Source organism: Crinia signifera, chromosome 1, assembly GCF_055691185.1.
Source record: "Crinia signifera chromosome 1, ASM5569118v1, whole genome shotgun sequence".
Taxonomy (NCBI): Eukaryota; Metazoa; Chordata; class Amphibia; order Anura; family Myobatrachidae; genus Crinia; species Crinia signifera.
Window position 1 is genome coordinate 201,851,321 of NC_139217.1, and position 19,619 is coordinate 201,870,939.

The window sequence follows — 19,619 nt, forward strand, 5'->3', positions numbered from 1 at the left end:
TCAAGGTCAAGCTCAATTTTAAGCCCCAGCAGCAGCACCAACACACCCTCTCCCAACCCACTACTAGACTGGAGTGAAGATGGCGGGCGCAGCAGCCGCTATTTAAAGCCTCGCGAAATCCGGCGCCGGGAGATGACGTCCTGACCACGCGGACGGACCCGAGTCAGGCGGGAAACTCAGAGCGCTGCTCGGAACCGGGCTCGGAATGATGACGTCCGTGGGGGCTCGGATCTCTGGAATCCGAGTCTGCACATCTCTAGTAAAAACTAGGGATGTGCACCGGCCACTTTTCGGTTTTTGGGTTCTAATGGGTTTTGGCAAAACACCTCCTAAGGGTTTTGTGTTTGGATTTTTTGGGTTTTGGGTTCTGATTTTTTTGTTAAAAAAAGCATAAAAACGGCTAAAATCGCAGAATTTGGGTTTGGGTTGCCAGTGGTCACCACAAAAGGTAGTTACGCACCACCAGTAGCTTTATGCAGTGCACCAGCAAAATTTATAATAATTAATTCTATTATATTAGGTACTGCTAGGCAGTGGCACTCAGTGGCACACGTCAGTGCACCAGCAGCATGGAATTATTTTTTACAGTCACACGAAGCACAGGTATTATTTTTAAATTGTACCTACCTAGTATCAAAAAAAAAAAAATGTAAATCAATTGAGGAAAAACATAAGTTTGCCAATATGCCATTTACGGCTAAGGCCCTGGCCTATGTTCATGAATAGTGGTTCAGCTTCACACGACGATCTAAGCCTCCCAAACCCCCCCCCCCCCCCGCTAGAAATTTTAAGAGAGTTAAGGGTACTTATGTAATATCTGGGCTCCCGTTTTTCTTATGAGACCGCGTCTGCTCGCCACGCTTCAGGCACGGTGGCTCGCTGCGCTCGCCACATTATATAAAATCAACTCCATGCGTAGTTGGATAGTAGGGGTATGAAAAAATGGGGTGCATTTAACATGGGAGCCCAGATAATACATAAGTACCGAGTTAAGCTGTCATCAAAAACACAGCAAACAACTGTGCCTTCTAAAGACATGGTATCACAAATCCGCAAGGAGAGTCCAAGGGTGTTGGTGGTTGTGATGCCTGACCTTCCCATCACTGTACAGTGACTTCTTCCACCATTTGCAGCATGCCCTCTGCATATGCTGGAAGGATCACCCACAGTCCAGTTCCTGATTTTGAAGGTGTCAATGTTGTACACCAGGAGGAGGATATTGATGTAGCTGGCGCTGTGGAGGAAGTGGACGAGGAGGATGCTACTGAAGGTGATGTGGTTTGCTTAAATGAGACAGTTTTTGATTGTGGGATGCAAAAGGCCATCACCATGCCTGGGCGGGTGCCGGACGGGTTCCCAACAGTCGGGATCCCGACAGTCATTTACCCGAGGTCAGGATCCCGACTGTCAAAAAGCCGACAGCCGGGTGCCCGACGGCCACCCACCAAAAAAATTCACCTCTTTGGTCTGGAATTATTTTTATCCAATTGTCTTGCCATATGTAGCTTATGTAAAGCTGCAACAAGCAGGGGTAAGGCCGTTGGCCGCTTAGGGACATCCTCACTTATGCGTCACCTGAAGTTAGTTCAACTCTTTAGTCCAGAAACTGTGGCTAGGACCGTAAACAGTCCAGGGACACCTAAATCACTTGATCCTGTTGTATCCAAGCACCTAAAAACCACACCAGCAAGTCACTCCATCAATTTCCTCCTCGATCCGGATTGGAGGTAGTCCTGCAGGCCATGTCACAGGCATGACTGACTCCTCTTCCATCTGGGATTCCTCCGGAGGATCCTGCAGCACTACAATATGCCTGCTGCTGCTGGGAGTCGTTCATTATCCCAGAAGGGAAGTCGGAACACTGCTACATCTTTCACTAAGCAATTGGCCATCCAACAGTCATTTGCTATGAAGATGAAGTAAGACAGCGGTCATCCTATAGCAAAGCGGATAACTGCGGCCTTGACAGCTACAGTATGTGGGTGTTAGACGTGCATCCGGTGTCCACCATCAGTGTGTGGGATTTAAAGAATTGATGGAGGTATTGGGGGAAATTTACTAAAGGGTGTATTTGTATTCAGAAATTCACTTATTTTTGACATTTACTATCCCGAAAATACAGCAATTCGTATTCGTATTGATAGCACATCATTACGAATACAAATTGCCGTATTTTCGGCATAGTAAATGTCAAAATTAAGTGTATTTCTGGATACAAATACACCAATTTTTTTTACAAATTTCCTTTAGTAAATTTCCCCCATTGTGTCCCCAGTACCAAATAGCATCTAGATTCGACTTCACTAGGCAGGTGATACCCAGGATGAACAGAGGACTCAGAAAAAGTGTCCTCAGTGTGGTTGTACCCAGTGTCCACAAGTGGTTCAGGGCAAACTAATGACTATATGACTGTGACAAAACACTGGGTAGATGCATCACCTCCTGCAGCAACAGCAACACCTCCAAAACGCCAGCTCCTTCCAAGGCAGGCTACGCTGTATATCACCAGTTTCAGTAAGAGGCACAACACTGAAAACCTCTTAGAGAAACTGAGGAAAATCCTCTCGCAGATACAGATCCAAAACACTTTTTCAGAACACACTAAAATCAGTGACCACGCCCTAACGCGTTTCGTCAGAGACTTCGTCAGAGGGCGAAGTCTCTGACGAAACGCGTTAGGACGTGGTCAGTGATACCCGTACTGACTGTGTCCCGGCGCTGTCTCCTGCCTGCGTTTCCCTAACTCCCGGCTTCCAAGTCCGGCCAGCGCAACCCAGCGCCTGATTGTTCCTGTGGATCGGATGTCAGTGGAGCGGCGGTTGGAGCAGTTTGCCGTGGTATTTGTTTTATATCATGTGGTAACCAGCCCACAGTGTCTTTTATTTCGGTACGAGTACCAGCTTTTATCTGTCTTCTTTTACATGCACCATGGAGCGCCCCTCTATTCTTTGTAAAAAAAAATATATATATATATCATTTAAAAGAAGTAGCGTCATGCCAGGTGCTTGGAAAAATAATTTACTGTGCGATGTCTACAGTATTTCGGGCCGGAGCCCGTCTTCAGGACAAGAACTTGAAGACGGGCTCTGGCCCGAAACACTGTAGACATCGCACAGTAAATTATTTTTCCCAAGCACCTGGCGTGACGCTACCTCTTTTAAATGGTATACATGCATTGGAGTTCTCCCAGTGATCAGCGGGCACCCAGGCTAAGGTGAAATAGTGGAGCAGGAGCCAGCGTGGAGTGCCGGACCTTTTTGTAATTATATATATATATATATATGTATGGAGGGACACATTGCACTGCTGCTGCACTTCGCTCTTAATTAGTAATTGCCATCACCTTTGTTAAAGCACTTTTCTTGTACAGCAATGTACAGGTGCCCATACACGCACCGATTTTGTGTGCTGTGCGTTTTGAACTTCAAGCTGCCATGCGATTTTGACACTTGAAGTGGATGCGATGAACTGTATTTTACTATTTTGCGGGTGCGATGCGATGAATTTCAGCCTCTTTTTTTTAAGTTAATAGTTACAAATGTACATCGCATCGCATGTACTACTAAAGTGATGCGATGCGATGCAATGTAGCACTAAAAGTACTGCCTGCAGATACTTTTTGTGCTGTACAATATTGTACCCACGGGGACGCACATTGCAGCGCATCGCATCCCTGCAGGTACATGGTGCGATTATTGCACATGCGATGTGTTTTGAACTTTAAATTTCAAAACGCATGCGATAATCGTAGCATGTACGGGCAACAAAGATGATAGCAATCATACAGTAAGACAGTGGTTCCCAAACTTTTGGAATCACGGCACCCTAAAGTATCAGAATATTTTTCACTGCACCCCTAGGCCAAAAGTTAATTACTAATTTCAGGAAATATATTAAATTAGTTGTGATTTAAATGTTTTCCTTAGGTCCATTTATGTGGTGAGAAACATGATTCACTTCTGTTTACCCACATATTCTTGACAGGGTATTGTCTAATCGCTGTGCCCAATTATCCCCCCACAAATGACATAACTCTCTTGTTGGATAAAATTGGCCACAGCAGCCATCTTTATTGAAACAATACAAAATTAACAATAATCAAAAACATTCCCCACGGAAGGTGGTCCCCGAGGCCCTCAATAAATCAATCCACACCTCTAAGCACTTCCAGGAGTTGTTACCCCCAGCCGATAGCGATTGGCTCGAGGGCACCAATTGTCAACACCCAGTGCTCATTAATTAGCCTCACCCAGGGGAGTCCAGCCCCCTCATGGGGCCCTCCCCGCCGCATAATTAAGCCTCAATGCCACTAACCTCGAGGACCCCCCTCCGCACAGGCCACTGTGACAAAAGACAACCTATCAATAATTCTTCCTAAAATTTATAAAATTAGGGAGGTGGGTGGGAGCTGTTCAGAAAAATCTCCCAGTGACCCCTATTTCCTGCCTGCATCATGCTTATATACCCTTACTACACCCCGTTAAGCCCCTCCCCCTATGACCCTCTCCTTAGACACCCCTTCTATGACTGTCCAGCTAGTCAGCTCCCTACAAACCCTGTCAGGGGAGCCTACCCCCAGGCTTTGCCTCCAGTCCGGCTCCTACATGACAGGGTATTGTCTAATCGCTGTGCCCAATTATCCCCCCACAAATGACATAACTCTCTTGTTGGATAAAATTGGCCACAGCAGCCATCTTTATTGAAACAATACAAAATTAACAATAATCAAAAACATTCCCCACGGAAGGTGGTCCCCGAGGCCCTCAATAAATCAATCCACACCTCTAAGCACTTCCAGGAGTTGTTACCCCCAGCCGATAGCGATTGGCTCGAGGGCACAAATTGTCAACACCCAGTGCTCATTAATTAGCCTCACCCAGGGGAGTCCAGCCCCCTCATGGGGCCCTCCCCGCCGCATAATTAAGCCTCAATGCCACTAACCTCGAGGACCCCCCTCCGCCACCAAGCACGGGGTTAAACCCTTGACCCCGAGCGACCCCCCCACATCCGGAACGCTGTTTCTATTCCTTCCTGTAGTCCCAAGGACCAAACATCGATCCCTACAGCGTTCAAATGCACACCGTCTCCTCTCCAAAAAGCACCGGCACCAGACTCAAGTTCCTTGTGCCTCACCACCACCGCGCCGTTTCTAGCCATAAAACGCCCAATTGCCCTGTTGACTTTTATCCGTGCCTTATTGATCTTGTCAGCCGACCTTGCATCCCTCCAATAACGGCGCGGCACAATATCCGACCAAACTGTGATCACCTCTGGAAACATTGCCCATAACCGTAAGAGATCAAACTTGATATCCCGTATCAACTCCCTAAATGGTCTGCTCCCAAGGTCATTCCCTCCCACGTGCAAAACTAATATGTCGGGAGCCCTATCCAGCCGCACAAAACGGTGAAATTCCTGTAACACTCCACTCCATACCATACCGCGCTTCCCCAGCCAGCGAACCACTGCCTCCTCTCTATCCAAACCCAGCTGGCGGCCGTTCGGTCTGACATCAGCCCGCAACGCTCCCCAAAAGACATATGAATGTCCTAAAATCCAAATCAGGCACGGGGAATGCCCTAAAATTAGAAAGCACACCATCAGTCTCAACAATCCCCTAAACGAACATATGAACGAAAACGAGACGATTCCCATCGCCCAATGCGCTTAATCAGCTCATCTCCCAAACCCAACCTAGCAGCCTCAGTTGCGGCCCCGATGCGGAAAGAGTGACCCGCGTATTCCTCCCCCTTTAGGCCCAACGTCCGCAGGACTGCTCTAAACACGCTAGTGAACTGGAACCGTGATAAAAAGGACCCATTCGCATGCATCAGCAAAGGATCACTTTCTCTGCCCACTCTGACTTCCTTAAATAACCTTAGCCGTGCCACCGGGCACATATCCGAGCCTAGTACAGAGAAAAGAACCACCTTCTTCCCCCTCCCTAATTGATCCGTCTTAGACCTCCTCACCACTAGCTCCACCCTATCCGAGTATAAATCCACATCCTCCCCTAACAAACCTCCCGGCCTGGAGACGCTTGGACTCACGAGTTCACCAATCCGCAGTGCCCCGAAGAAGGCAAGCGAAAAGGCTACCCCGAACAACCTTTCCTCGAAATTGGAACTACAGACCTCACCCAACTTCCTGCCCATATTCTGCAACAACTGGAAGGACACCGGCCTTCTCTGATCCTGTACTACATGGCCTTTTCTCCAGCCTTTTAAAGCCTGCGCAATCAGGAAATTCTTTGTGACATCAGGCCTCCCACCTGCACGAAACCCAAAAGCTAAGCCCGCCATACAGCGCGTGATCTTTGCCACTGACCAACCAATCTCCTTACAATGGCCTATGTATAGCAAGACAGCCAACTCGTCATCATCCTCCTTCAAACCTACTACCTCACGCCATTCTAACCAGCTCCGCCATTCCTGATTGTATGCCGACCATGTATTTGGGGCCAAGGATTCCCTGATGAGCTGATCGACTACCCGTCCAGCAGAGCCCAGAGCCGACTCGGGAACCCGGTCCCCTCCCTGTCCGCCTCTGGTGCCAACTCCCGGAATCGTTCCCACTGTGAACGAGATAAAGAATCCGCAATGCCGTTAGAGACACCGGGAACGTGCCTAGCCACAACCCACAAATTCAAAGCCAGACATTCCAATACCAACTGCTGCAAAATAGTAACCACCGGCGGTGAAGATGCCGACAATTGATTAATAGCCATGACCACCCCCAAATTATCGCAGTAAAAACAAATCTTCCTATCGCGGAACAGCTCACCCCAAACAACCACAGCAATCAAAATAGGAAACAATTCCAACAATGCTAAATTTTTAACCAAGCCTCTCTGCACCCAAGACTCCGGCCACCGGCCCACACACCAATGTCCCTGGCAATAAGCCCCAAAACCGCCACTCCCAGCGGCGTCTGTAAAAAGGTCTATCTCTGTGGCCACGCAAGTGTCTGACATCCACAAAGCCCTGCCATTAAAGGTTTCCAGAAAAGATGCCCACACCCGCAAGTCCCCTTTCAACTCACTACCTAATCTGACAAAATGATGAGGAAGAACCACCCCTGCTGTCGCTGCTGCCAGCCTCCTGCTGAAAATGCGGCCCATCGGCATAATGCGACACGCAAAATTCAACTTACCCAGCAAGGACTGTAATTCCCTCAATCTGATTTTCTTCAACAGCAACGCCCTCCCTACCTCGGCCTTCAAACCCAGTAATTTTTCTTCAGGCAAGCGACACTTCATATTCACAGTATCAATGACAATACCCAAAAAACTGATCACAGTCGCAGGGCCCTCCGTCTTTCCCGGAGCAAGCGGGACCCCAAAGTCTGCCGACACCCTTTCAACAGTCCTCAACAATAAATCACACACACCGGTCCCCCCGGGACCAATACATAAGAAATCATCTAGGTAATGAATAACTGAACTGCACCCAGAGACATCCTTAACCACCCACTCCAAAAAGGAACTAAAGGCCTCAAAATAAGCACACGACAAGGAGCACCCCATCGGTAAACAACGATCAACAAAAAACTCCCCATCCCAACAACATCCCAACAACCGCAAACTGGTTGGATGAACAGGCAGCAACCGGAATGCCGATTCAATATCAGTCTTTGCCAACATGGCCCCTTTCCCAAACCGCTTCACCCACTTAACAGCCGCATCAAAGGATGTATAAACCACCGAGCAGATGTCGGGGTCAATGCCATCATTGACCGACGCCCCTTTTGGGAAGGATAAATGGTGTATCAGACGAAACTTGTTCGCCTCCTTTTTTGGCACCACCCCCAACGGAGAGACTATCAAATCTGGCCACGGTGCCGCCCTAAACGGTCCAGCCATACGACCCAGCTGCACCTCCTTAAACAGTTTTTCCTGCACCACTTCAGGATGCTCCCTAGCAGACTTCAAATTCCTCCTAAAACTTCCTGACACCTGCACGTCAGAAGGTATCTTAAAACCTTCCCTAAACCCCTCCTCCAACAAGGCGGCTGTCTGCTGGTCAGGATACCTACGCAGATAACCCAGCATCCTTTCCAGCCGAACTGGTGTCGCCCCCTTTTGAACTACTGTCTCGGGACTTCCCTCTGAAGCATTTATTTGCCCCATGGTTCCCTCCACATGATGAACATTCATGCTTGAATTTGCATTTTGCTCCAAACCGGCATGACCCGTCGTTGAAGGCAAAGCAGAGTCCCTTCTGCATGGCCGTCCCGCTTGTGGCCTCTCTCGGCCCCCCCCCCATCCCCACGAAAGGGCTGCCCACTTTTTATGGGGGCCGTTACCTTTAACCATAAAGCAATATCCTTATGATCCCAACGAATGTTGGGGCGAACCGCCTTCCTCTGCCTAAACTGCTCATCATACCTGAGCCAAGCCATGCCCCCGTACACACGGTATGCCTCTCCTATCGCATCCATGTAACAGAATAAGCCTGAACAATTGTCAGGTGCCTTCTCCCCAATCACACTAGCTAAAATAGCAAAAGCTTGTAACCAATTTGTGAATGACCGCGGTATCAGCCGATACCGCCGCCGTTCCTCCTCCTCCTTTTTCTCCTCCTTGCGGGGCCTATCCAGGTTAAAACGCTCTAAGGGTAGTAATGAAAATATATCCACATATTCCCCTTTCCAAATCTTCTCCCTCACCTCCTGCTTCAGGTGGGCCCCCAATGGCCCCTCAAAACATACATACACCTCCCCTTTCGCAGTGTCACTAAGCCTCCCACTCTCATCCTGCGTCACCACACTGCCCCCTTCAGCCCCTGCCCTGCTGCTGCTTTGCTCCCCGCCGGATACCAGCACCACGCTGCTCCCCGGCACCCCACTGCTAACCGGCACCCCACTGCTAACCGTCACCCCACTGCTAACCGGCACCCCACTGCTAACAGGCACACTATTACTGACCGGCACACTAATGCTAGCTGGTGTGCCCGAATTCTGCGGTGCCCATGCTGCCGCCGGGGACGGCCCCGCCCCCTGCCGCAAACCCACCAGCCAATCTGCAAAACCACTCAATAATTCGGTAAAGCCCCTACTCATTTTCCCCTGGGGGGCTAACCCTCCCCCCCCCTGACTTTGTGCTAAAGCATTAATAGACATAGAGACAGACTCACCAGGCTGCCTGGGGGCTGTGAACCCAGCAGCCGCAGGTCCAGTGTCCTGACGGGTCCCAGATGAAGAAGGACCAGGTATCTCTCCATCGTCTGCTGACGCTGCCATCTCTCTTCTCCTGTCATCCCCACCTTCAGGTATAGCACCAGCCGGCGTGACCTCATTGGAGGCGGAGCCAGCTGTGCGTCTCTCGCTCCGTGTACCAGGCCTGCGGTCCGCAGCCTGTACTTCTGCCCCCCTGGCACGACTCACCCCGCGCTGGGCAGCAGCATGCCCCGCCGCTCCAGGTCCAGACCCACGCAACGCCGGATCTTCTTGCACGTGGGGGGGGTTCCCCCGCGCGGAGGGTTCCGCCTGCATGTTGGATTCCTCCCAGACCTGGTCCTGCGGGCGGAAGGTGCCCGGCCCGCAGCCTGGCCTGGAGGGTCCCTGACGGGGCTCCTAGAACGGCGCTGAACCCTGGGGGACACAGATGGGCTGAAGCGCTCCGGAGGCCTGGACCTCCGAGGCCGTGCGCCCGCTGGAGCAGCCTCCTGCGTTGCTGCTCCCAGTCCCCCCAGCAGACCTGACATCTGCTGCTGCAGCCACTCTGTCCCTCTGGTGCCTGCTGCCTCCCTGAGGGCAGCCAGCGCTGCAGATACCTCAGCATCAGCGTTTGGGGAAGCCATGGGAGATGCAGTGCTGCTTAGCTGTTCAGAAAAATCTCCCAGTGACCCCTATTTCCTGCCTGCATCCTGCTTATATACCCTTACTACACCCCGTTAAGCCCCTCCCCCTATGACCCTCTCCTTAGACACCCCTTCTATGACTGTCCAGCTAGTCAGCTCCCTACAAACCCTGTCAGGGGAGCCTACCCCCAGGCTTTGCCTCCAGTCCGGCTCCTACATAACTGGAAGCCACAAGCACTGATTTTGCCTATTTCATTGACCATAAATAACTTGAATTGGTTCTGGACCACCAACCTGAGGCACCCCTGCAAGTGCTCCATGGCACCCCAGGGAGCCTCGGCACACAGTTTGGGAACCACTGCAGTAAGAGGAAAGTCCAGGAGCAGTGCATTGTGTCCCTCCTGGAGAGTAGATAGATAGATAGATAGATAGATAGATAGATAGATAGATAGATAGATAGATATTGGGTTGCATAGATAGATAGCATATTTGGCAGGGCAGCTCAAATGGAGGGAGCGCCGGTCATTTAAAAATGGGGTGTGGCCTTGAGGGGGATAGGCCACCCCCATATTTGCATAGTATCGTCTCTATATCTTACCATAAAAAATTTTGACTGATTGCCTCTGATTGGTTGGCCACCCCTGATATAGATGGATAGATAAAAAAAACTGCACACCAGGGGCATAACTAATTACTTGTATGCCCCATAGCAAAAGTTTGAAAAGGGCCCCTATTTAGCAACTGATGGTGATAAATGTATGTAAAACATATTACTTTAATAGACAGTAAAGTAGTTACCCTTCAGCTCTGGGCTCCATAGCAGCTGCACCCCATGCACCTATGATAGTTACGCCCTTGCCGCACACCACTTCAATGATTGCTGGTGGGTGCTGAATCACGTAATCCAGATTATATGTAACTTTTCCAACAAAGGCAAAAAGATTTGCACACCAAGATAGTACTTGTATCAAAAATGATATTGCATGCTTCCAAGCAACAAAGGTAATAACACATGGCAACATATTGGGGGAAAAAGCTACCTGTTACTTATCAGGTGATAATGTTGATTTGGGCACTGGAAGTCTGTATGCCCACTGAATTTCTTCTTGGTAAGTGCTCATAGAGGAGAAAAAAGACAAAGAAAAGGGAAAGATCACTATGGATTCAGGAGAGTGATTTTCAGGGATGATAAAAGAGGGGATACCAGCAGCAGAGTATCCTCACTTACACTATCCTCACCACTGGTACATGACCGGGAATCTCCCTGTACTCCTATAGGATTACCACTTGTCGTGAAACAGGGAGGGGTATCCTTTCCTCCATCAAATAAATATGATATTGTACCATACTCACAGTATTGAGAGATGGTAATTTCTTCTTTACATGAAAGTCCCGTCTTTCAATACTGTGAGTACGGTACGATGGGCTCAAATATAAGTCAGTCTCCACTGTTTTGTATTTGAGTGGCCTGAAGAAATCATTCGATAGTTGGCGACCAACAAATGATGTCCAGTAGGACATGCAAGGTGATGTGTCTTTGTGACACATCCCCTTGCATGGTTGCGGGGGGATAAGACAGCTGGGGGGGTGATTCGGCCGGGTGTGCCTTGTGGGAAGCTCACAGTTTACCGAGTCAACCAGAATCAGGGCCTATGGGGGGCATGAATCCCGGGTCACGACTATCGATCCGTCCCGACAGCCATGACCCTGGCCCATTTTTGTTTTGCTCTACAGCATATCGCCAGGTGGGATTCAATGTCCTGCTTGCGATCGTAGAAAAGTGCCATGGATTGTTGAGATTCGTCTGTGATCACGACAATTCACGGTCGTTATCAGCAAAATGGGCCTGACAGTTTTTAAAGTCGGGCCCGTTCAGTCTATCTACCTCTTCAATGCTGTTGGGAAAGACAGCATTGAATAGGGGCCCGCCTCTATTTCCCCCGTTGAAAATAGCGGCGGGGATTGAATACCCCCTATATGTGATACAAAACTCAAGGAAATTATTTTTAAAATTATTTATAAATAAAGTACAAAAAAGTTTAATAATTTATTCTGTGGAGGGAAGAGTGCGTCCCCTTTGAGTTGGTTTCCCTTGCTTTCTGTTTATTAATTTTGTACATTTGAAACCATTGTACTGCACCAATTGCAACTTGTTTCGTTATTAAAATGCATCTATAAAATATTTATCTCTCCTTACTACTATAACTTGGAAACATGACCCTGGTTCGATAATCCTTTATCTCATAACTCTTGTAGACTACCCAGATCAGCCTATTTAGGGGATATTCATTTAGACATGTAAGGGAAGCAACATTTTGTTGCATCGACAAAATGGGTCATATACTGGGTAATTCTAGTTCACTCTTTCTGACAAAATCCTTCTTAGATGGACAAAACCATGTGCACTGCAGGGGGGCAGATGTAACATGTGCAGAGAGAATTAGATTTGGGTGAGTTATTTTGTTTCTGTGCAGGGTAATACTGGCTGCTTTATTTTTACAATGCAATATAGATCTCACTTTGAAATAAAACCCCACCCAAATCTAATTCTCTCTGCACAAGTTGCATCTGCCCCACCTGCAGTGCACATGGTTTTGTCCATCTAAGAAGGATTTTGTCAGAAAGAGTGAACCAGAATAAGGCCCATAGTACCTTACAAAATCATTGTAGACTTAAGATGCCCATACACGGTGCGATTGCACCGTGCGATGCGATGCGCGCTCCCGTGGGCATCTCATCGCACAGTACAAAAAGTATGTGCTGCACATAGTTTTAGTACTGCCTATGGATCACATAGCACGCAAATCACATGTGATTTGATCGCGTGCAATTCGATGCCATTTAGTACAAAACGCACGGGAAAAATCTCACCATGTATGGGCACCTTTATAGAATATATTGTATAAACCTTTTTTAACAACAATTTTGTAGCACAAAATAAAGTTTATTTTCAAAGCTTTAACTGACATTTTTGCATGTATATAATATTGCAGATGTCAATGTAATGACCTATAATGGCATATAGTGAGTAAATTGGTTTTATTTGATAGTTTTCCCAAATGCTCATTTATCACTTTCTTGGTAACGCTCTAGAACTGAGCAGATTTTAGTAGTGGTAGGGTACATCGCATGTGTATTACCGTCTCTGGCACCCTTAATAGAACAGATGGAGCCTTAAAGGGAAATTATCAAGAAATATCTTTTTGTATGGCAGTATCATGGGATACATTGTGATGACCAGTGGTGGGGAGGCCAGTGCTCAGTATACCGAAGCTGGCATCCCAAGGGAGGGAATCCTGGCAGGTGTTAGGTAAGTATACTCACCTTCTCTCTACACCCCCCCCCCCCCCTTACCCTAATCATACCTCCCCCAACCCTACCCTAACACCATACACTTAATGTTATCAACTCGGGGATTGCCCCAACTTCAACCCTTGCCTTGGATGCCGAGGAGGGGCCCTTTATTGGGTCCCATTGTCCACCCCCTCTAACCCCGCCCCCCAAAGCTGGTATATTGTTTTGTTTTTTGTTTTTACTTTTGTTAAGGTTTTAGGTGGTATGTGTGTAATCAGGAGTGTAAATAGATATTCGTGGGCCCCATAGCAAAAGTTTGTAAAGGTTCACCATTTAGCAACTGATGGTGATAAATGTTTGTAAAATATATTACTTCTTAGACAGTAAAGATGGGCCTCCTTCAGCTCTGGGCCCCATAACAGCTGCACCCCTTGCACCTATGGTAGTTACGCCCTTGTGTGTAATGTCAAATTAGCTGGATGCGAATTTTGCCAGTGTAAGTTTTGGGATTGCAGGAAACATGCGAGTTTGCATGTTTCCACACCCTCTTACAATTGCGATTTTGCCAAAACATGCAAATTTACAGCTAAACTCGCATTTTTGTCTGATATCCCACTCCATTACATGTGGCCCGTGGTGTTATTTATTTTAGTTGCGATACTGAGGATACTGAGTAAGCTGGGTACACACTATAAGATTTTCTTAACCGCCGATATTGTTAGCTCTTGGGGGAACAATCTAGTGCATACACAATGAACAATATGGGTGATGATATCGTTCAGTGACGACACCCAGCCTCATGCAGTCTTTGATGATATAGTAAAAATTTGACTGCATGTTCAGAAGATGGAGCATATCGTTAATGAACCACGAGAGCGTGCATCGTTAATGATAGGGTATTATTCAGACCTGATCTCTGTTGTGTGAATTTGCAAGCCAATCGTATATCAAACGTACGGATCGTAGCGTGCATGCATGAGGCCAAACAGTGTAAAAAAAACAGTGATTACTTTTTCACAATCCCCTCTCAACCTGACTGAAAGGAAGCCGCCATTTGGGGGTGGTAACCGTCCATATTCTGAGAGTGTGAGAAAAAAATCGCAGGTCTGTCTATGTGTTTTCAGGGAGGGTGTGTGACTTCAGCTCCGGCCTCGATCAGCCTGTCTCGGTCATGAAGTTGTGGAAGGGTCAGAGTTCCGCACACTTGCATAGACTGGGAAAATCATTTGATGGCGAGTTGTGAATGGATTTGCAGATGCCTGCGATCAGCAATCTATTCGCAAGTAATTTGCAGACATGCATGCAGTATGATTTCACTCTGTCTGGGCAGCAGTTATCTGATCGCAGGGCTCTGAACATTTGCCCAGCAGCAATGAAAGTCTGATTCAGGCCCATAGTGCGTACACACTTAACAATATGCACGATATATCATTAACAATATTATCACTGTGTATATCAGTCATGATATATTATTTACTGTGTAATCAATAGCAAAATATCGGGTACTTGTGCAGTTTCATGGGTTCTACGCTCGCCACAAACTATGTAAAATAAAGTAACTTAACTCCATGCCAACATGGATAGTTCATACCCCCACTATCCATGTTGGCATGGAGTTGATTTTAGATAGCGTGGCGAGCGTAGAAAGCCACCTATCCTGCAGCGTGGGTGAGCTAAGCGAGCCCCGCTTCGCTCCGTGAATCTACACAAGTACCAAATATTGTATAGTGTGTGTGTACCTTTAGGATTACCTAAATAATGTAAGGTGTTGAGTCTAACACATTCATATCATGTAATTAAGTGGTCAGGAAAAGGTTAAATACCCGATAATAAATATGCAAACATAGTATAACCAGTAGCAGTGAAAAATTAGTTTTATAAGCACTCAAATTACTTGACAAATGCTAGTGTCAGGGCATAACCTCCACAATGGAGTGTCCTGGGTTCCAAGCCCTGAAGGGGCACCTGCATATGCAGCAGCACCTGTGTGGTTCACAGCAGGATCCAAGGATGACCACTGCCCTTCCAATGAAGCTCTGTGGCACACTTGCTGCAGAGTTAATTGTCTCTGTCCCACAATCAATGGTAACACCTGCGATAGGGGACAGGACTACTCTTACCTGGTACAGCTAAGCCTGCACTGCAGCAAGAAATGGTGCACCCATTGCTGCTGCTGGAATGTTTTATATTGCATCAATGAATGTTGATTCTGTAGACAGCTGAAAGAGCTTAAGGGGGGCAACTGGGATAAACTTATGCCCCTGGCTAGAGTTGGTCTACAGCATGTCCAAACTATGGCCCTCCAGCTGTTGTGAAACTACACATCCCAGTATGCTTTTCCAGAGTTTTTGCATCCCCTAATAGCAATACTGGCATGATGGGACTTCACAACAGCTGGAGGGCCATAGTTTGGACATGCATGGTCTACACACTACAATTATCTGGCAGGTCCACCATCAGCTGATCTGCTAGATAAGTGTAGAGAGTGTATTGATGTGACCAATCTGCGCTGATCGGTTGGCCGGCTATACTGAGATCTTCCAACATACCCAACTGATTTGATCAGCACTGGCCAGGAATTTTGAGCATTGTGCAGTGTGTGGTGTTTTTTTCTCACAGTCCAACATCTGCACAAATACACAAGTCATATTAGTAGGCCTGTGTATACAGGTGCTAGCGGGAAGTCTGGCTCTGTTGTCCTGCCCTTCTGGCCACTGCTGATGCCCGAGCACTTCAACCCCACTCACCCCACAAATGCTACCTTATCATTGCCCCATTCACTTATCAGAAAAGCCATAACCGACCACCTGTGTGCAAAGTTGGAGGCATGATGTCATAAAGGCACATTTGAGCCTAGTTATGGCTCTGGGACCATGTATCAATAATTGCATTTGCAGTGCAATGTGGGCATGATTTCAGTACCCAAAATGACATTACAATATGAGATGATACCATTAGAATGAACACACTCAGGGACTCGTGTGCATTTGCAGTCTGCGGACCATGGAAGTGCAGCAGTTTTTCTAGAGGAGGGTTCAGAGGAACCCGCTCCTGATTATTCGCAAATTGTAGCCTGTAGTACACAGTCAGTACCTTCCTTTGTTCTTATGGTGACCTGCCCATTATTTCAAAACACTTCTGACTGGAATAAAACTGCAGACATTGTAGTCTGATAATTGGTTGATGGGAAGATAAATATCTGTCAATGTATGGCCAAAATATCTTACGGTGCATACACTTGACCTAGGGGTAACGATGTGCAAGATAACAACCATTGTTAACAATATTTTTGTGCATATTGTCAAGTGTGTAACCTCTAAATTGTTAATGATGTGCCCTCCAGTGAGTTCTAAGCGATATCCTCCATTGTCTCCACATGCAATAATGCTAGCATGGAACATATCGCTACCGAGAGCCATGTAGCATGGTTCCCGCTGATCATCATCAGATTGTACCCAGGTCCCAGCATAACCATTGTTCATGTCAAAGAATTGGTTTATCAATCTGAGTGTATGCCCACCTTTACTCACAGCGGATTGGTTGCTATGGGCAACTTCTCCATGCTTTTCACTATTTAATGCATCATCCCATTGGTAAGAAAAACTGCTGTCTCTGGACATGCATAGTGGCTCCAGGGTGCCGGACGGGTTCCCGACAGTCGGGATCCCAACATTCGTTTACCCGACGTAGGGATCCCGACTGTCAAAACGCCGACAGCCGGGTGCCCGACGGCCACCCGCTATTTTCCCTCGTGGGGGTCCACGAACCCCATAGAGGGAGAATAGAATAGGTGGCTCGTGTAGCGAGCCACCGTGCCCGCAAGGGGCTTTTTGCGCTCGCCATGCTGTCTGACTCCGGGCAGTTGGGATCCCGACTGTCGGCGTCCCATACCACACCCGTGGCTCCATTCATCCCTCATACTGCATGTTTTGGCTGGCTGGTAGTATAATAATATTATATACTACAATGAGGCAATTCAGAGCAAATCGCATCCTCACTCTGCCCATTAGCGGGTGGCAGGGCCGGCGACAGGGGGGGTCTAGGGGGACAAGTGTGACGGGCCCCAGAGATCTGAAGGGCCCCATAGCTTCTATGCCCTGGCACAGCCGCCAATGTACTAGCTGGCCTGTCAGTGACCCTTAGTGACCCTCTCAGCCCTGCCATCTACTGTGCACCATCTGTGTGTGTGCGCGCGCACGGCCTGGGGCCACAGGCGCACCAGTGCCGTCTTTCCCATTGGGCACGATGGGCAGTTGCCCGGGGGCCCTAGGACCTAGGGGCCCCCGGCCCAGCCCAATGGGAAAGATGGTGGCCGGGGTCCGGGAATCCGCTCACCCTCGCTGGGGGATCCGGGCAGGGGGATCAGGGCGGTGGCGGCAGAGGCGTAGCGAGGGCGGTGCCGGTGGAGCACCAGCTCCGGGCGATGGAAGCTATCCTGGCGCCGGAGCCGTCCCAGCACCGCCAGCTCGCCCGCTCCATCTCCCCCGCTAGCTCCCACCGCGGCTCGCTGTGTGCGGGAGATGTGATGCTATTTAAAATTCACGTCTCCCTCTGGACCGCCAGCCAATAGGCGTTTGCGGTCCAGCAGTCAATCAACTGGTGGCTGCTGGACCGCGAGCGCCTATTGGCTAGCGCGGTCCAGCGGGATATGTGAATCTTAAATAGCAGGCGCAGCAGCACACACTAGTGCACTGTTACAGCGGGGACTGGGAGCGCCTGGGCAGCGGACAGCTGGGGGGTACCCACTGTCAGATGTCGCGCGCAGGGGCGATCCGCGGCACTGCTCCCCTCTCGTGACAGCCATCACAGCCGCCGCAGCTAACATCATCATCCCGCCCACCCGGCTCCCAATGTGCTGGTAAGTTGTGGCCATCAGAAGGGGGACCATGCTCGAGCTCCAGTATAACAAACCTAAAAGAGGTCCAGACTCACCACCCTGGTGTTGGATGGTATGGGTATGTTGGGGACAGTGAAAGAGTAGGGTGTGTAATTGGGAGTGGTGTAGAGGAATAGGGAGTGAATGTGGCACAAACAGGGGGACTAGGGTGTATATGTGAGTAAAGCTTTATAGGGGGTCTCTGGGTGGAACAGGGTGTTTGTGGTGGGGATAGAGGGTTATGGGGTGTATGTTGGGGGACAGGGTGTTTGTGGTGGGGATAGAGGGACGTGGCAATAAGTTCTCTCCTCTTATATGGAATCAGTATGGGAATTCTGTAAGGGGCAGTAATATGGGCAATGTTTAAGGGGCACTACAAGGGGAATTATGTGTAAGGGACATTACGCCGGAAGCTGACTGGCTGCCGCACGGAGCCAGAGAGGTGAGGGTTGGGGAGGTGACTGTGGGCTCCTGGGCAAACTAATTTGGGGGGGGGTCCAGTGAACTAGGTTGCCCAGGGGCCCTTCCTAATGTTAAGACGGCCCTGAGGCGCACAGCCGTACTTGTCGCTGCTGCTGTGGGCTCCGGCTCCTGTACTTTTACTGCGCATGCGCGGGTCATCTGTTCTGCACTCTGCGAACAACCTGCCATGCCTGCTCTTAGTGCTTGGCATTCTTTTGTAACAGGCCAGCAGGATGCAGCAGCTAGGAGCGAAGTCCGCACCTGAAAGCAGCGAAAGTTTAAATGAGGCTCAAGCAGAAGAGGGTTGTGTGGATTTGGAATTAGGTGGGGGGCCCCATAAATACAGTATCATTGTACAGGGTCCCAAGAATTCTGTTGCCGACCCTGGCGGGTGGCTGCATATATACACACACCAACCAGTCCGATCTAACTGCTGTCTCGTGCTGGAGCGTCACAGGGTGCCTACAACCACTACCCTAAACCAAACTTGTATGTGGGGTCCAAAGGAAATGGTGGCAACTGTGGTGTTCCTGTATTTTGGATGATGGTGTTTATGCAGTGGCCACAGGTATTTGAATTAGATATAAGTAATCAATATATGGAGTGTTAACCTGTTCTGTGCACATTTTGTATTTTGTTTGCATTTTGAAAAAGATTGGTAATAAATATCCCCCCCCCCCCCCATTTAGCAGTACCCTGGTTACCTCAATTATTTTAGTATAGAATAATCTTGTAATGCACACACTATTATATTTTCATTATTTGTATTATATAGATTATACTATACTATATTCCCATTCCCTGTTATTTTATCCCACTCCTATAATGCTTAATGCTTTCCTCTTTTTTTTTTCTATCACCCACACACTTTGTTCCTCCCCTCCTCTGAGACAGACTCTCTCTGTAACACCCCCTCCCACGTAAGCAGCCCTTGCTCTCCCTCCTTCACACATCTCTGTATTATTTCTTTTCCAGCTTCAGAAAGTCGCAGACCCTTCTGGTGACACAAGTGGAGAGCAATACGAAGATCATCTTTGGAAAAGGTATTTGTTGAACACTATTTAATACAAGATGTATTGTTATAGACAAACACAGACCTCTCTTCCAAATTTGAAACTGGCATCCATGTGCATACCTGTGACATTATCATACATAGGCTTTAGGGCATGTACTTTGTGTTACTATCA

The 19,619-nt window shown here is 48.4% G+C and overlaps 1 protein-coding gene across 2 annotated transcripts in view; it reads left to right on the plus strand.

The window, feature by feature from the left end:
• The first annotated feature begins 19,338 nt into the window (after window positions 1-19,338).
• The window catches only part of LOC146067386 (excitatory amino acid transporter 1-like), a 67,919-nt gene continuing 67,638 nt past the window's right edge, over window positions 19,339-19,619 (plus strand). Inside the window, exon 1 of one of the 2 annotated variants that reach the window (XM_083179178.1) lies at window positions 19,339-19,475. The gene's annotated coding sequence lies outside the window, so the exon portion shown is untranslated. The remainder of the gene's footprint in view (window positions 19,476-19,619) is intronic. The other variant, XM_083179179.1, reaches the window with a different exon arrangement.